This window comes from Nicotiana tomentosiformis, chromosome 11 (genome assembly GCF_000390325.3).
Source record: "Nicotiana tomentosiformis chromosome 11, ASM39032v3, whole genome shotgun sequence".
In the NCBI taxonomy this organism is placed as follows: Eukaryota; Viridiplantae; Streptophyta; class Magnoliopsida; order Solanales; family Solanaceae; genus Nicotiana; species Nicotiana tomentosiformis.
The window spans coordinates 53,552,613-53,568,544 of record NC_090822.1 but is presented as its reverse complement, the minus strand read 5'-3'; positions in this window follow the sequence as shown (position 1 = coordinate 53,568,544).

Genomic DNA, 15,932 nt, shown 5'->3' with positions numbered 1-15,932 from the left:
TGCGGCACGCAAAATGGTTATGCAGTCACATAATTGGCCGCGAAATCGATATCAAAAATGCTCAAGAAAATTGCCTCACTATGCGACCATTCTGCGATCCGCAGAGTGGTTCTGCGGCCGCAGAACGGGCCATAGAAATGCCTACTTCTGCCTAACATTTTCCTTCAACTCCCCAGGCACTGTTCAATCAAAAATGTATGAACCTCCCTTTGCAAAAGTCTAAGGATGACTATGCGACCAATGTGCGGCCCGAGAAACGTTTATGCGGTCACATAATTGTCCGCGAAATCGACATAAAAAATGCCCCAGAAAACTGCCTCACTCTGCGACCATTCTGCGGTCCGTAAAGAGGCTCTGCGGCCACAGAACGGGCCGTAGAAATGCCTACTTCTGCCAAACATTTTCCTTCAACTCCCCAGGCACTGTTCAATCCAAAAAGTCCGAACCTCCCTTCGCAAACGTGTAAGGATGACTATGCGACCAAAGTGCGGCCCACAAAATAGTTATGCAGTCGCATAATTGGCCGCGAAATTGACATAAAAATGCCCCAAAGAACTGCCTCACTCTGCGACCATTCTGCGGTCTGCATATTGGCCTTGCGGCTGCAGAACGGGCCGTAGAAATGCCTACTTCTGCCCAACATTCTCCTTCAACTTCCCAGGCACTGTTCAATCACAAAAGTCCAAACCTCCCTTCGCAAAAGTCTAAGGATAACAATGTGACCAAAGTGCGGCCTGCGAAATGGTTATGCGGTCGCATAATTGGCCGCAAAATCGACATAAAAATGCCCCAAAAAATTGCCTCACTCTACGACCATTCTGCAGTCCGCATAGAGGTTCTATGGCCGCAGAATGGGCCGTAGAAATGCCTACTTCTGCCTAACATTTTCCTTCAACTCCCTAGCCACTGTTCAATCTGAAAAGTCCGAACCTCCCTTCGCAAAAGTGTAAGGATGACAATGTGACCAAAGTGCAGCCCGAGAAATGGTTATGCAGTAGCATAATTGGCCGCGAAATCTACATCAAAAATGCCCTAGAAAACTCCCTCACTCTGCGACCTTTCTGCGGTCCGCAGAGTGGTTCTGCTTTTGCCCAACGTTTTCCTTCAACTCCTAAGGCACTATTCAATCTAAAAAGTCCAAACCTCAATTTGGAAAAGTCTAAGGATGACTATGCGACCAAAGTGCGGCCCGCGAAACGTATATGCGGTCGCATAATTGGGCACGAAATCGACATCAAAAACACCCAAGAAAACAGCCTCACTCAGCGACCATTATGCGGTTTGCATAGTGCTTCTACTTCTGCCCAACATTTTCCTTCAACTCCACAGGCAGTGTTAAATCCAAAAAGTCCGAACCTCCATTTGCGAAAGTCTAAGGATCACTATTTGCAATAGTGGTTCTGCGGCCGTAGTACAGGCCGCAGAAATGCCTACTTCTGCTCAACATTTTCCCTCAACTCCCCAGGCACTGTTCAATCACAAAATTCCAAACCTCCCATTGCAAAAGTCTAATAATGACTATGCGACCAAAGTGCGGCCCGCAAAACGGTTATGCGGTCTTATAATTGGCAGTGGAATCGATATAAAAAATGCCCGAGCAAACTTCCTCACTCTGCGACCATTATGCGGTCCGCATAGTCGTTCTACTTCAGCCCAACATTTTCCTTCAACTCCCCAGGCACTGTTCAATCCAAAAAGTCCGAAGCTCCATTCACAAGAGTCTAAGGATGACTATGCGACCAAAGTGCGGCCCGCAAAACGGTTATGCGGTCACATAATTATCGGCGAAATTGACATAAAAAATGCCCCAGAAAACTACCTCACTCTGCGACCATTCTGCAGTCCACTGACTGGTTTGGCAACCGCAGAACGTGTCGCAGAAATGCCTACTTCTGCCCAACATTTTCCTTCATCTCCCCCGGCACTATTCAATCACAAAAGTTTGAACCTCCCTTCGCAAAAGTCTAAGGATAACAATGTGACCAAAGTGTGGCCTGCGAAATGGTTATGCGGTCGCATAATTGGCCGCAAAATCGACATAAAAATGCCCTAAAAAACTGCCTCACTCTGCGACCATTCTGCGGTCTGCATAGTGGTCCTGCGGCTGCAGAACGGGTCGTAGAAATGCCTACTTCTGCCCAACATTCTCCTTCAATTCCCCAGGCACTGTTCAATCACAAAAGTCCGAACCTCCCTTCGCAAAAGTCTAAGGATAACAATGTGACCAAAATGCGGCCCGCGAAATAATTATGCAGTCGCATAATTGGCCGCGAAATCGACATAAAAATGCCCCAAAAAACTGCCTCACTCTACGACCATTCTGCAGTCCGCATAGAGGTTCTGCGGCCGCAGAATGGGCCGTAGAAATGCCTACTTCTGCCTAACATTTTCCTTCAACTCCCTAGCCACTGTTCAATCCGAAAAGTCCGAACCTCCCTTCGCAAAAGTGTAAGGATGACAGTGTGACCAAAGTGCAGCCCGCGAAATGGTTATGCAGTAGCATAATTGGCCGCGAAATCTACATCAAAAATGCCCTAGAAAACTCCCTCACTCTGCGACCATTCTGCGGTCCGCAGAGTGGTTCTGCTTTTGCCCAACGTTTTCCTTCAACTCCTAAGGCACTATTCAATCTAAAAAGTCCAAACCTCCATTTGGAAAAGTCTAAGGATGACTATGCGACCAAAGTGCGGCCCGCGAAACGTATATGCGGTCGCATAATTGGGCACGAAATCGACATCAAAAACACCCAAGAAAACAGCCTCACTCAGCGACCATTATGCGGTTCGCATAGTGCTTCTACTTCTGCCCAACATTTTCCTTCAACTCCACAGGCAGTGTTAAATCCAAAAAGTCTGAACCTCCATTTGCGAAAGTCTAAGGATCACTATTTGCAATAGTGGTTCTGCGGCCGTAGTACAGGCTGCAGAAATGCCTACTTCTGCTCAACATTTTCCTTCAACTCCCCAGGCACTGTTCAATCACACAATTCCAAACCTCCCATTGCAAAAGTCTAATAATGACTATGCGACCAAAGTGCGGCCCGCAAAACGGTTATGCGGTCTTATAATTGGCAGCGAAATCGACATAAAAAATGCCCGAGCAAACTTCCTCACTCTGCGACCGTTATGCGGTCTGCATAGTCGTTCTACTTCAGCCCAACATTTTCCTTCAACTCCCCAGGCACTGTTCAATCCAAAAAGTCCGAACCTCTATTCGCAAGAGTCTAAGGATGACTATGCGACCAAAGTGCGGCTCGCGAAACGGTTATGTGGTCACAGAATTATCGGCAAAATTGACATAAAAAATGCCCAGAAAACTACCTCACTCTGCGACCATTCTGCAGTCCACTGACTGGTTTTGCGACCGCAGAACGTGTCGCAGAAATGCCTACTTCTGCCCAACATTTTCCTTCATCTCCCCCGGCACTGTTCAATCACAAAAGTTTGAACCTCCCTTCGCAAAAGTCTAAGGATAACAATGTGACCAAAGTGCGGCCTGCGAAATGGTTATGCGATCGCATAATTGGCCGCAAAATCGACATAAAAATGCCCCAAAAAATTGCCTCACTCTGCGACCATTCTGCGGTCTGCATAGTGGTCCTGCGGCTGCAGAACGGGTCGCAGAAATGCCTACTTCTGCCCAACATTCTCCATCAATTCCCCAGGCACTGTTCAATCACAAAAGTCCGAACCTCCCTTCGCAAAAGTCTAAGGATAACAATGTGACCAAAATGCGGCCCGCGAAATAGTTATGCAGTCGCATAATTGGCCGCGAAATCGACATCAAAAACACCCAAGAAAACAGCCTCACTCAGCGACCATTATGCGGTTCGCATAGTGCTTCTACTTCTGCCCAACATTTTCCTTCAACTCCACAGGCAGTGTTAAATCCAAAAAGTCCGAACCTCCATTTGCGAAAGTCTAAGGATCACTATTTGCAATAGTGGTTCTGCGGCCGAAGTACGGGCCGTAGAAATGCCTACTTCTGCTCAACATTTTCCTTCAACTCCCCAGGCACTGTTCAATCACAAAAGTCTGAACCTCCCATCGCAAAATTCTAAGGATGACTATGCAACCAAAGTGCGGCCCGCAAAACAGTTATGCGGTCTTATAATTGGTAGCAGAATCGACATAAAAAATGCCCGAGAAAACTTCCTCACTCGGCGACCATTCTGCGGTCCGCATAGTGCTTCTTCTTCTGCCCAACTTTTTCCTTCAACTCCCCAGGCACTGTTCAATCCAAAAAGTCCGTACCTCCCTTCGCAAGACTCTAAGGATGACTATGCGACCAAAGTGCAGCACGCGAAATGGTTATGCGGTCACATAATTGGCCGCGAAATCGACATAAAAAATGCCCCAGAAAACTGCCTCACTCTGTGACCATTCTGCAGTCCACAGACTGGTTTTGCGACCGCAGAACGTGCCGCAGAAATGCCTACTTCTGCCTACATTTTCCTTCATCTCCCTAGGCACTGTTCAATCCAAAAAGTCCGAACCTCCCTACGCAAAAGTGTAAGGATGACTATACGACCAAAATGCGGCCCCGCAAAATGGTTATGCAGTCGCATAATTGGCCGCGAAATCGACATAAAAAATGCCCCAGAAAACTGACTCACTCAGCGACAATTATGCGGTCCCCATAGTGCTTCTACTTCTACCCAACGTTTTCCTTCAATTCCTAAGGTGCTATTCAATCCAAAAAGTCCAAACCTCCATTTGCAAAAGTCCAAGGATGACTATGCAGCCAAAGTGCGGCCCGCGAAACGTATATGCGGTCGCATAATTGGCCACGAAATCGACATAAAAAACACCCCAGAAAATAGCCTCACTCAGCGACCATTATGCGGTTCGCATAGTGCATCTACTTCTGCCCAATATTTTCCTTCAACTCCACAGGTAGTGTTAAATCCAAAAAGTCCAAACCTCCATTTCCAAAAGTCTAAGGATCACTATTTGCAATAGTGGTTCTGCGGCCGAAGTACAGGCCGTAGAAATGCCTACTTCTGCTCAACATTTTCCTTCAACTCCCCAGGCACTGTTCAATCACAAAAGTCTGAACCTCCCATCGCAAAATTCTAAGGATGACTATGCAACCAAAGTGCGGCCCGCAAAACAGTTATGCGGTCTTATAATTGGCAGCAGAATCGACATAAAAAATGCCCGAGAAAACTTCCTCACTCGGCGACCATTCTGCGGTCCGCATAGTGCTTCTTCTTCTGCCCAACTTTTTCCTTCAACTCCCCAGGCACTGTTCAATCCAAAAAGTCCGAACCTCCCTTCGCAAGACTCTAAGGATGACTATGCGACCAAAGTGCAGCACGCGAAATGGTTATGCGGTCACATAATTGGCCGCGAAATCGACATAAAAAATGCCCCAGAAAACTGCCTCACTCTGCGACCATTCTGCAGTCCACAGATTGGTTTTGCGACCGCAGAACGTGCCGCAGAAATGCCTACTTCTGCCCTACATTTTCCTTCATCTCCCTAGGCACTGTTCAATCCAAAAAGTCCGAACCTCCCTACGCAAAAGTGTAAGGATGACTATACGACCAAAATGCGGCCCCGCAAAATGGTTATGCCGTCACATAATTGGCCGCGAAATCGACATAAAAAATGCCCCAGAAAACTGACTCACTCAGCGACCATTATGCGGTCCCCATAGTGCTTCTACTTCTACCCAACGTTTTCCTTCAATTCCTAAGGCGCTATTCAATCCAAAAAGTCCAAACCTCCATTTGCAAAAGTCCAAGGATGACTATGCAGCCAAAGTGCGGCCCGCGAAACGTATATGCGGTCGCATAATTGGCCACGAAATCGACATCAAAAACACCCCAGAAAACAGCCTCACTCAGCTACCATTATGCAGTTCGCATAGTGCTTCTACTTCTGCCCAACATTTTCCTTCAACTCCACAGGCAGTGTTAAATCCAATGAGTCCAAACCTCCATTTGAAAAATTCTAAGGATCACTATTTGCAATAGTGGTTCTGCGGCCGCAGTACGGGCCGCAGAAATGCCTACATCTGCCCAACATTTTCCTTCAACTCCCCAGGCACTGTTCAATCACAAAATTCCAAACCTCTCATCGCAAAAGTCTAATGATGACTATGCGACCAAAGTGCGGCCCGCAAAACAGTTATGATGTCTTATAATTGGCAGCGGAATCGACATAAAAAATGCCTTAGCAAACTTCCTCACTCTGCGACCATTATGCGGTCTGCATAGTCATTCTACTTCAGCCTAACATTTTCCTTCAACTCCCCAGGCACTGTTCAATCCAAAACGTCCGAACCTCTATTCGCAAGAGCCTAAGGATGACTATGCGACCAAAGTGCGGCCCGCGAAACGGTTATGCGGTCACATAATTGTCGGCAAAATCGACATAAAAAATGCCCCAGAAAACTGCCTCACTCTGCGACTATTCTGAAGTCCACTGACTGGTTTTGCGACGGCAGAGCGTGCCGCAGAAATGCCTACTTCTGCCCAACATTTTCCTTCAAATCCCCAGGCACTGTTCAATCAAAAAAGTCCGACCCTCCCTTCGCAAAAGTGTAAGGATGACTATGCGACAAAAGTGCAGTCCGCAAAATGGTTATGCAGTCACATAATTGGCCGCGAAATCGACATAAAAAATGCCCCAGAAAACTGACTCACTCTGCGACCATTCTGCGGTCCGCATAATGGTTTTGCGGCCGCAGAACGGGCCGCAGAAATGCCTACTTCTGCCCAACATTCTCCTTCAACTCCCCAGGCACTGTTCAATAACAAAAGTCCGAACCTCCCTTAACCAAAGTCTAAGGATAAAAATGTGACCAAAGTGCGGCCCGCTAAATGGTTATGCGGTCGCATAATTGGCCGCGAAATCTACATAAAAAACACCCCAGAAAACAGCCTCACTCAGCGACCATTATGCGGTTCGCATAGTGCTTCTACTTCTGCCCAACATTTTCCTACAACTCCACAGGCAGTGATAAATCCAAAAAGTTCGAACCTCTATTTCCAAAAGTCTAAGGATAACTATTTGCAATAGTGGTTCTGCGGCCGCAGTACGGGTCGCAGAAATGCCTACTTCTGCTCAACATTTTCCTTCAACTCCCCAGGCACTGTTCAATAAAAAAGTCTGAACCTCCCATCGCAAAAGTCTAAGGATGACTATGCAACCAAAGTGCGGCACGCAAAACGCTTATGCGGTCTTATAATTGGCAGTGGAATCGACATAAAAAATCCCCGAGAAAATTTCCTCACTCGGCGACCATTCTGCGGTCCGCATAGTGCTTCTTCTTCTGCCCAACATTTTCCTTCAACTCCCCAGGCACTGTTCAATCCAAAAAGTCCGAACCTCCCTTCGCAAGACTCTAAGGATGACTATGCGACCAAAGTGCAGCACGCGAAAGGGTTATGCGGTCACATAATTGGCCGCGAAATCGCATCAAAAATGCCCCAAAAAACTACCTCACTCTGCGACCATTCTGCAGTCCACAGACTGGTTTCACGACCACAGAACGTGCTGTAGAAATGCCTACTTCTGCCAAACATTTTCCTTCATCTCCCCAGGCAATGTTCAATCTAAAAAGTCCGAACCTCTCTATGCAAAAGTGTATGGATGACTATGCGACCAAAGTGCAGCCCGCAAAATGGTTATGCAGCCGCATAATTGGCCGCGAAATCGACATAAAAAATGCCCCAGAAAACTACCTCACTCTGCGACCATTCTGCGGTCCGCATAGTAGTTTTGCGGCCATACGCAGATAAGGCCGCAGAAATGCCTACTTCTGCCCAATATTTTCCTTCAACTCCATAGCCACTGTTCAATCCGAAAAGTCCGAACCTCCCTTCGCAAAAGTCTAAGGATGACTATGCGACCAAAGTTCAGCCTGCAAAACGGTTATGCGGTCGCATATTTGGCAGCGGAATTGACATAATAAATTCCAGTGAAAACTCCCTCACTCTGCGACCATTCTGCGGTCTGCAGAGTGGTTTTGCGGCCACACAACGGGCCGTAGAAATGCCTACTTCTGCCCAACATTCTCCTTCAACTCCCTAGGCACTGTTCAATCACAAAAGTCCAAACCTCCCTTCGCAAAAGTCTAAGGATAACAATGTCACCAAAGTGCGGCCCGCGAAATGGTTATGCGGTCGCATAATTGGCCGCGAAATCGACATAAAAAATGCCCCAGAAAACTGACTCACTCTGCGACCATTCTGCGGTCCGTATAGTGGTTATGCGGCCGCAGAAATCCTACTTCTGCCCAACATTCTCCTTCAACTCCCCAGGAACTGTTCAATCATAAATGTCCGAACCTCCCTTCACAAAAGTCTAAGGATAAAAATGTGACCAAAGTGCGGCCCGCGAAATGGTTATGCGGTCGCATAATTGTCCGCAAAATCTACATAAAAAACACCCCAGAAAACAGCCTTACTTAGAGACCATTATGCGGTTCGCATAGTGCGTCTACTTCTGCCCAACATTTTCCTTCAACTCCACAAGCAGTGTTAAATCCAAAAAGTCCGAACCTCTATTTGCAAAAGTCTAAGGATAACTATTTGCAATAGTGGTTCTGCGGCCGCAGTACGTGTCGCACAAATGCCTACTTCTGATCAACATTTTCCTTCAATTCCCCAGGCACTGTTCAATCAAATAGGTCCGAACCTTCCATCGCAAAAGTCTAAGGATGACTATGCAACCAAAGTGCGGCCCGCAAAATGCTTATGAGGTCTTATAATTGGTAGCGGAATCGACATAAAAAATGCTCGAGAAAACTTCCTCACTCAGCGACCATTCTGCGGTCCTCATAGTGCTTCTTCTTCTGCCCAACATTTTCCTTCAACTCCCCAGGCACTGTTCAATCCAAAAAGTCCGAACCTCCCTTCGCAAGACTCTAAGGATGACTATGCGACCAAAGTGTAGCACGCGAAAGGGTTATGCGGTCACATAATTGGCCGCGAAATCGACATCAAAAATGCCCCAGAAAACTGCCTCACTCTGCGACCATTCTGCAGTCCACAGACTGGTTTTACGACCGCAGAACGTGCCGTAGAATGCCTACTTCTGCCAAACATTTTCCTTCATCTCCCCAGGCACTGTTCAATCCAAAAAGTCCGAACCTCCCAATGCAAAAGTGTAAGGATGACTATGCGACCAAAGTGCAGCCCGCAAAATGGTTATGCAGCCGCATAATTGGCCGCGAAATCGACATAAAAAATGCCCCAAAAAACTACCTCACTCTGCGATCATTCTACGGCCCGCATAGTAGTTCTGCGGCCACAAAAAGGGCCGCAGAAATGTCTACTTCTGCCCAACATTTTCCTTCAACTCCCTAGCCACTGTTCAATCCAAAAATTCCAAACCTCCCTTCACAAAAGTGTAAGGATGAGTATGCGACCAAAGTGCGGCCCGCGAAATATTTATGCAGTCGCATAATTGGCCGCGAAATTGACATAAAAAACACCCAAGAAAACTGCCTCACTCTGTGACCATTCTTCGGTCCGCAGAGTGGTTTTGCGGCCGCAGAAATGCCTACTTCTGCCCAATATTTTCCTTCAACTCCCAGGCACTGTTCAATCACAAAATTCCGAACCTCCTATCGCAAAAGTCTAAGGATGACTATGCGAACAAAGTGCGGCCCGAAAACAGTTATGCGGTCTTATAATGGGCAGTAGAATTGACATAAAAAATGCCCGAGAAAACTTCCACGCTCTACGACCATTCTACGGTCCGTATAGTACTTCTACTTCTGCCCAACATTTTCCTTCAACTCCCGAGGCACTGTTCAATCCAAAAAGTCCGAACCTCCCTTCGGAAAAGTCTAAGGATGACTATGCGACCAAAATGCGCCCCGCAAAACGGTTTTGCGACAGCATAATTGGCCGCAAAATCGACATAAAAAATGCCCTAGAAAACTGCCTCACTCTGCGACCATTATGCGGTCCGCATAGTGGTTCTGCGGCCGCAAAACAGGCTGCAGAAATGCCTACTTCTGCCCAATATTTTCTTTCAAATCCCATACACTGTTCAATCTAAAAAGTCCGAACCTCCCTTCAACAAAGTGTAAGGATGACTATGCGACCAAAGTGCGGCCCGTGAAATGGTTTTGCAGTCGCATAATTGGCCGCGAAATCGACATAAAAAATGCCCCAAAAAACTACCTCACTCTGCGATCATTCTATGGTCCGCATAGTAGTTCTGCGGCCACAAAAAGGGCCGCAGAAATGTCTACTTCTGCCCAACATTTTCCTTCAACTCCCTAGCCACTGTTCAATCCGAAAATTCCAAACCTCCCTTCGCAAAAGTGTAAGGATGAGTATGCGACCAAAGTGCGGCCCGCAAAATATTTATGCAGTCGCATAATTGGCCGCGAAATTGACATAAAAAACACCCAAGAAAACTGCCTCACTCTGTGACCATTCTTCGGTCCGCAGAGTGGTTCTGCGGCCGCAGAAATGCCTACTTCTACCCAACATTTTCCTTCAACTCCCAGGCACTGTTCAATCCAAAAAGTCCGAACCTCCCTTTGCAAAAGTCTAAGGATAACAATGTGACCAAATTGCGGCCCGCAAAACGGTTATGCGGTCGAATAATTAGCTGCGAAATTGACATAAAAAATGCCCCAAAAAACTGCCTCACTTTGCAACCATTCGGCGGACCGCATAGAGGTTCTGCGGCCACAGAATGGGTCGTAGAAATGCCATACTTCTGCCCAACATTTTCCTTCAACTCCCTAGCCATTGTTCAATCCGAAAAGTCCGAACCTCCCTTCGCAAAAATGTAAGGATGACTATACGACCAAAGTAAGGCCCTCGAAAGTGTTATGCAGTCGCATAATTGGCCTCGAAATCGACATCAAAAAAGCCCTAGAAAATTGCCTCACTCAGCGACCATTCTACAGTCCGCAGACTGGTTTTGCGACCGCTGAACGTGCCATAGAAATACCTACTTCTGCCCAACATTTTCCTTCAACTCCCCAGGCACTGTTTAATCCAAAAAGTCCAAACCTCCCTTCGCAAAAGTCTAAGGATGACTATGCGACCAAAGTGCGGCCCGCGAAATCGTTATGCGATCGCACAATTGGCCGCGAAATCAACATCAAAAACTTCCCAAAAAACTTCCTCACTCTACGACCATTCTGCGGTTCGAATAGTGGTTATGCGGCCGCAATACGAGCCGCAGAAATGCCTACTTCTGCCCAACATTTTCCTTTAACTCCCCAGGCACTTTTCAATCTGAAAAGTCCGAACCTCCCTTCGCAAAAGTCTAAGGATAACAATGTGACCAAAGTGCGGCCCGCGAAATGGTTATGCAGTCGCATAATTGGCCGCGAAATTAACATAAACAATGCCCCAAAAAACTGCCTCACTCTGCGACCATTCTACGGCCGCAGAATCGGCCGTAGAAATGCCTACTTCTGCCAAACATTTTCCTTCCACTCCCTAGCCACTGTTCAATCCAAAAAGTCCGAACCTACCTTTGCAAAAGTGTAAGGATGACTATGCGACCAAAGTGCGGCCCGCGAAACAGTTATGCGGTCGCATAATTGGCCTCGAAATTGACTTCAAAAAAGCCCCAGAAAACTACCTCACTCAGCGACTATTCTACAATCCACAGAGTGGTTTTACGACCGCAGAACGTGCCGTAGAAATGCCTACTTTTGCCCAACTACTCCCCAGACTCTGTTTAATCCAAAAGACCAAACCACCCCACGCAAAAGTGTAAGGATGACTATGCGACCAAAGTGCGGCCCGCGAAACAATTATGCGGTCGCATAATTGGTGGCGAAATCGACTTCAAGAACTTCCCAAAAAAGATCCTCACTCTACGACCAATTTGCGGTCCGCATAGAGGATCTGCGGCCGCAGTACGGGATGCAGAAATGCCTACTTCTGCTCAACATTTTCCTTCAACTCCCCTGGCACTGTTCAATCACAAAATTCCGAACCTCCCATCGCAAAAGTCTAAAGATGACTATGCGACCAAAGTGCGGCCCGAAAACGGTTATGCGGTCTTAATATTGGCAGCAGAATTGACATAAAAAATGCCCGAGAAAACTTCCTCGCTCTACGACCATTCTACGTTCTGTGTAGAAATTCCTACTTCTGCCAAACATTTTCCTTCAACTCCCCAGGCACTGTTCAATCCAAAAAGTCCGAACCTCCCTTCGCAAAAGTCTAAGGATGACTATGCGACCAAAGTGCGGCCCGCAAAACGGTTTTGCGGTAGCATAATTGGCCGCAAAATCGACATCAAAAATGTCCCAAAAAACTGCCTCACTCTGCGACCATTATGCGGTCCGCATAGTGGTTCTGCGGCCGCAAAACAGGCTGCAGAAATGCCTACTTCTGCCCAATATTTTCTTTCAAATCCCCAGGCACTGTTCAATCCAAAACGTCCGAACCTCCCTTCGACAAAGTGTAAGGATGACTATGCGACAAAAGTGCGGCCCGTGAAATGGTTATGCAGTCGCATAATTGGCCGCTAATCGACATAAAAAATGCCCCAGAACACTGCCTCACTATACGACCATATTGCGGTCCGCATAGAGGTTCTGCGGCCGCAGAATGGGTCGTAGAAATGCCTACTTTTGCCCAACATTTTCCTTCAACTCCCTAGCCACTATTCAATCCGAAAAGTCCGAACCTCCCTTCGCAAAAGTTTAAGGATGACTATGCGACCAAACTGCGGCCCGCTAATTAGTTTTGCAGTTGCATAATGGGCCGCGAAATCGACATCAAAAATGCCCCAAAAAACTGGCTCACTCTGCAACCATTCTGCGGTCCGTATAGTAGTTCTGCGGCCACAATAAGGGCAGCGGAAAGGGCCGCAGAAATGCCTACTTCTGCCCAACATTTTCCTTTAACTCCATAGCCACTGTTCAATCCGAAAAGTCCGAACCTCCCTTCGCAAAAGTCTAAGGATGTCTATGCGACCAAAGTGCGGACCGCAAAATAGTTATGCAGTCGCATAATTGGCCGCGAAATCGACATAAAAAATGCCCTAGAAAACTGCCTCACTCTACAACCATAATGCGGTCCGCATAGAGTTTTTGCAGCCGCAGAATGGGCCGTAGAAATTCCTACTTCTGCCCAACATTTTCCTTCAACTCCCTAGCCACTGTTCAATCCGAAAGGTCCGAACCTCCCTTCGCAAAAGTCAAAGGATGACTATGCGACCAAAGTGAGGCCCGCAAAATAGTTATGCAGTCACATAACTGGCCACGAAATCGACATCAAAAACGCCCCAAAAAATAGCCTCACTCTGTGACCATTCTGCTGTCCGAAGAGTGGTTCTGCTGCCGCAGAACCAGTAGCAAAAATGCCTACTTCTGCCCAACATTTTCCTTCAACTCCCCAGGCACTGTTCAATCCAAAAAGTCCAAACCTCCCTTCGCAAAAGTCTAAGGATGACTATGCGACCAAAGTCGGCCCGCAAAATGGTTATGTGGTCTTATAATTGGCAGCGGAATCGACATAAAAAATGCCCGAGAAAACTTCCTCATTCTGCGACCATTCTACGGTCTGTATAGTGCTTGTACTTCTATCCAAAATTTTCCTTCAACTCCCTAGCCACTGTTCAATCCGAAAAGTGCGAACCTCCCTTCGCTAAAGTTTAAGGATGACTATGCGACCAAAGTGCGGACCGCTAAATGGTTTTGTAGTCGCATAATTGGCCGCGAAATCGACATAAAAAATGCCCCAGAAAATAGCCTCACTCTGCGACCATTCTGAGGTCCGCATAATGGTTCTGCGGCCGCAAAACAGGCCGTAGAAATGCCTACTTCTGCCTAATATTTTCCTTCAACTCCCCAGGCATACTTCTGTAAGGATGTAAGGATGACTATGCGACCAAAGTCCGAACCTCCCTTCGACAAAGTGTAAGGATGACTATGCGACCAAAGTGCGGCCCATGAAATGGTTATGCAGTCGCATAATTGGCCGCGAAATCGACATTTAAAATGCCCCAGAAGACTGCCTCACTCTACGACCATATTGCGGTCCGCATAGAAGTTCTGCGGCGGCAGAATGGGCCGTAGAAATGCCTACTTCTGCCCAACATTTTCCTTCAACTCCCTAGCCACTTTTCAATCCGAAATGTCTGAACCTCCCTTCGCAAAAGTTTAAGGATGACTATGCGACAAAAGTGCGGCCTGCGAATTGGTTTTGCAGTCGCATAATGGGCCGCGAAATCGACATCAAAAATGCCCCAGAAAACTTCCTCACTCTGCGACCATTCTGCGGTCCGCATAGTAGCTATGCGGCCACAAAAAAGGCCGCATAAAGGGCCGCAGAAATTCCTACTTCTGCCAAACATTTTCCTTCAACTCCATAGCCACTGTTCAATCCGAAAAGTATGAACCTCCCTTCGCAAAAGTCTAAGGATGAATATGTGACCAAAGTGCTTCCCGCAAAATAGTTATGCAGTCGCATAATTGGCCGCGAAATCGACATAAAAAATGACCCAGAAAACTGCCCCACTATGTGACCATTCTGCGGTCCGCAGAGTGGTTCTGCGGCCGTAGAAAGCGCCACAGAAATGCCTACTTCTGCCCAATATTTTCCTTCAACTCTATAGCCACTGTTCAATCCAAAAAGTCCGAACCTCCCTTTGCAAAAGTCTAAGGATGACTATGCGACTAAAGTGGGGCCCGCAAAATAGTTATGCAGTCGCATAATTGGCCGCGAAATCGACATCAAAAAATCCCCAGAAAACTGCCTCACTCTATGACCATTCTGCGGTCCGCAGAGTGGTTCTGCTGCAGCAGAGCCGGTAGCAAAAATGCCTACTTCTGCCAAACATTTTCCTTCAACTCCCCAGGCACTGTTCAATCCAAAAAGTCCAAACCTCCCTTCGCAAAAGTCTAAGGATGACTATGCGACCAAAGTGTGGCCCGCAAAACGGTTATGTGGTCTTATAATTGGCAGCGGAATCAACATAAAAAATGCCAGAGAAAACTTCCTCACTCTGCGACCATTCTACGGTCCGTATAGTGCTTGTACTTCAACCCAACATTTTCCTTCAACTCTATAGCCACTGTTCAATCCAAAAAGTCCGAACCTCCCTTCGCTAAAGTTTAAGGATGACTATGCGACCAAAGTGCGGCCCGCTAAATGGTTTTGTAGTCGCATAATTGGCCGCGAAATCTACATAAAAAATGCCCTAGAAAATAGCCTCACTCTGCGACCATTCTGCGGTCCGCATAGTGGTTCTGCGGCCGCAAACCAGGCCATAGAAATGCCTACTTCTGCACAATATTTTCCTTCAACTCCCCAGGCCTACTTCTGTAAGGATGTAAGGATGACTATGCGACCAAAGTCCGAACCTCCCTTCGACAAGTGTAAGGAGGACTACGCGACCAAAGTGCGGCCCATAAAATGGTTATGCAGTCGCATAATTGGCCGCAAAATTGACATAAAAAATGCCCCAGAAAACTTCCTCACTCTACGACCATATTGCGGTCCGCATAGAGGTTCTGCGGCCGCAGAATGGGCCGTAGAAATGCCTACTTCTGCCCAACATTTTCCTTCAACTCCCTAGCCACTGTTCAATCCGAAAAGTCCGAACCTCCCTTCGCAAAAGTTTAAGGATGACTATGCGACCAAAGTGCGGCCTGCAAATTGGTTTTGCAGTCGAATAATTGGCCGCGAAATCGACATCAAAAATGCCCCAGAAAACTGCCTCACTCTGCGACCATTCTGCGGTCTGCATAGTAGCTCTGCGGCCACAAAAAGGGCCGCAGAAATGCCTACTTCTGCCAAATATTTTCCTTCAACTCCATAGCCACTGTTCAATCCGAAAAGTATGAACGTCCCTTCCCAAAAGTCTAAGTATGACTATGCGACCAAAGTACGGCCCGCAAAATAGTTATGCAGTCCCATAATTGGCCGCGAAATCGACACCAAAAATGCCCCAGAAAACTGCCTCACTCTGTGACCATTTTGTGGT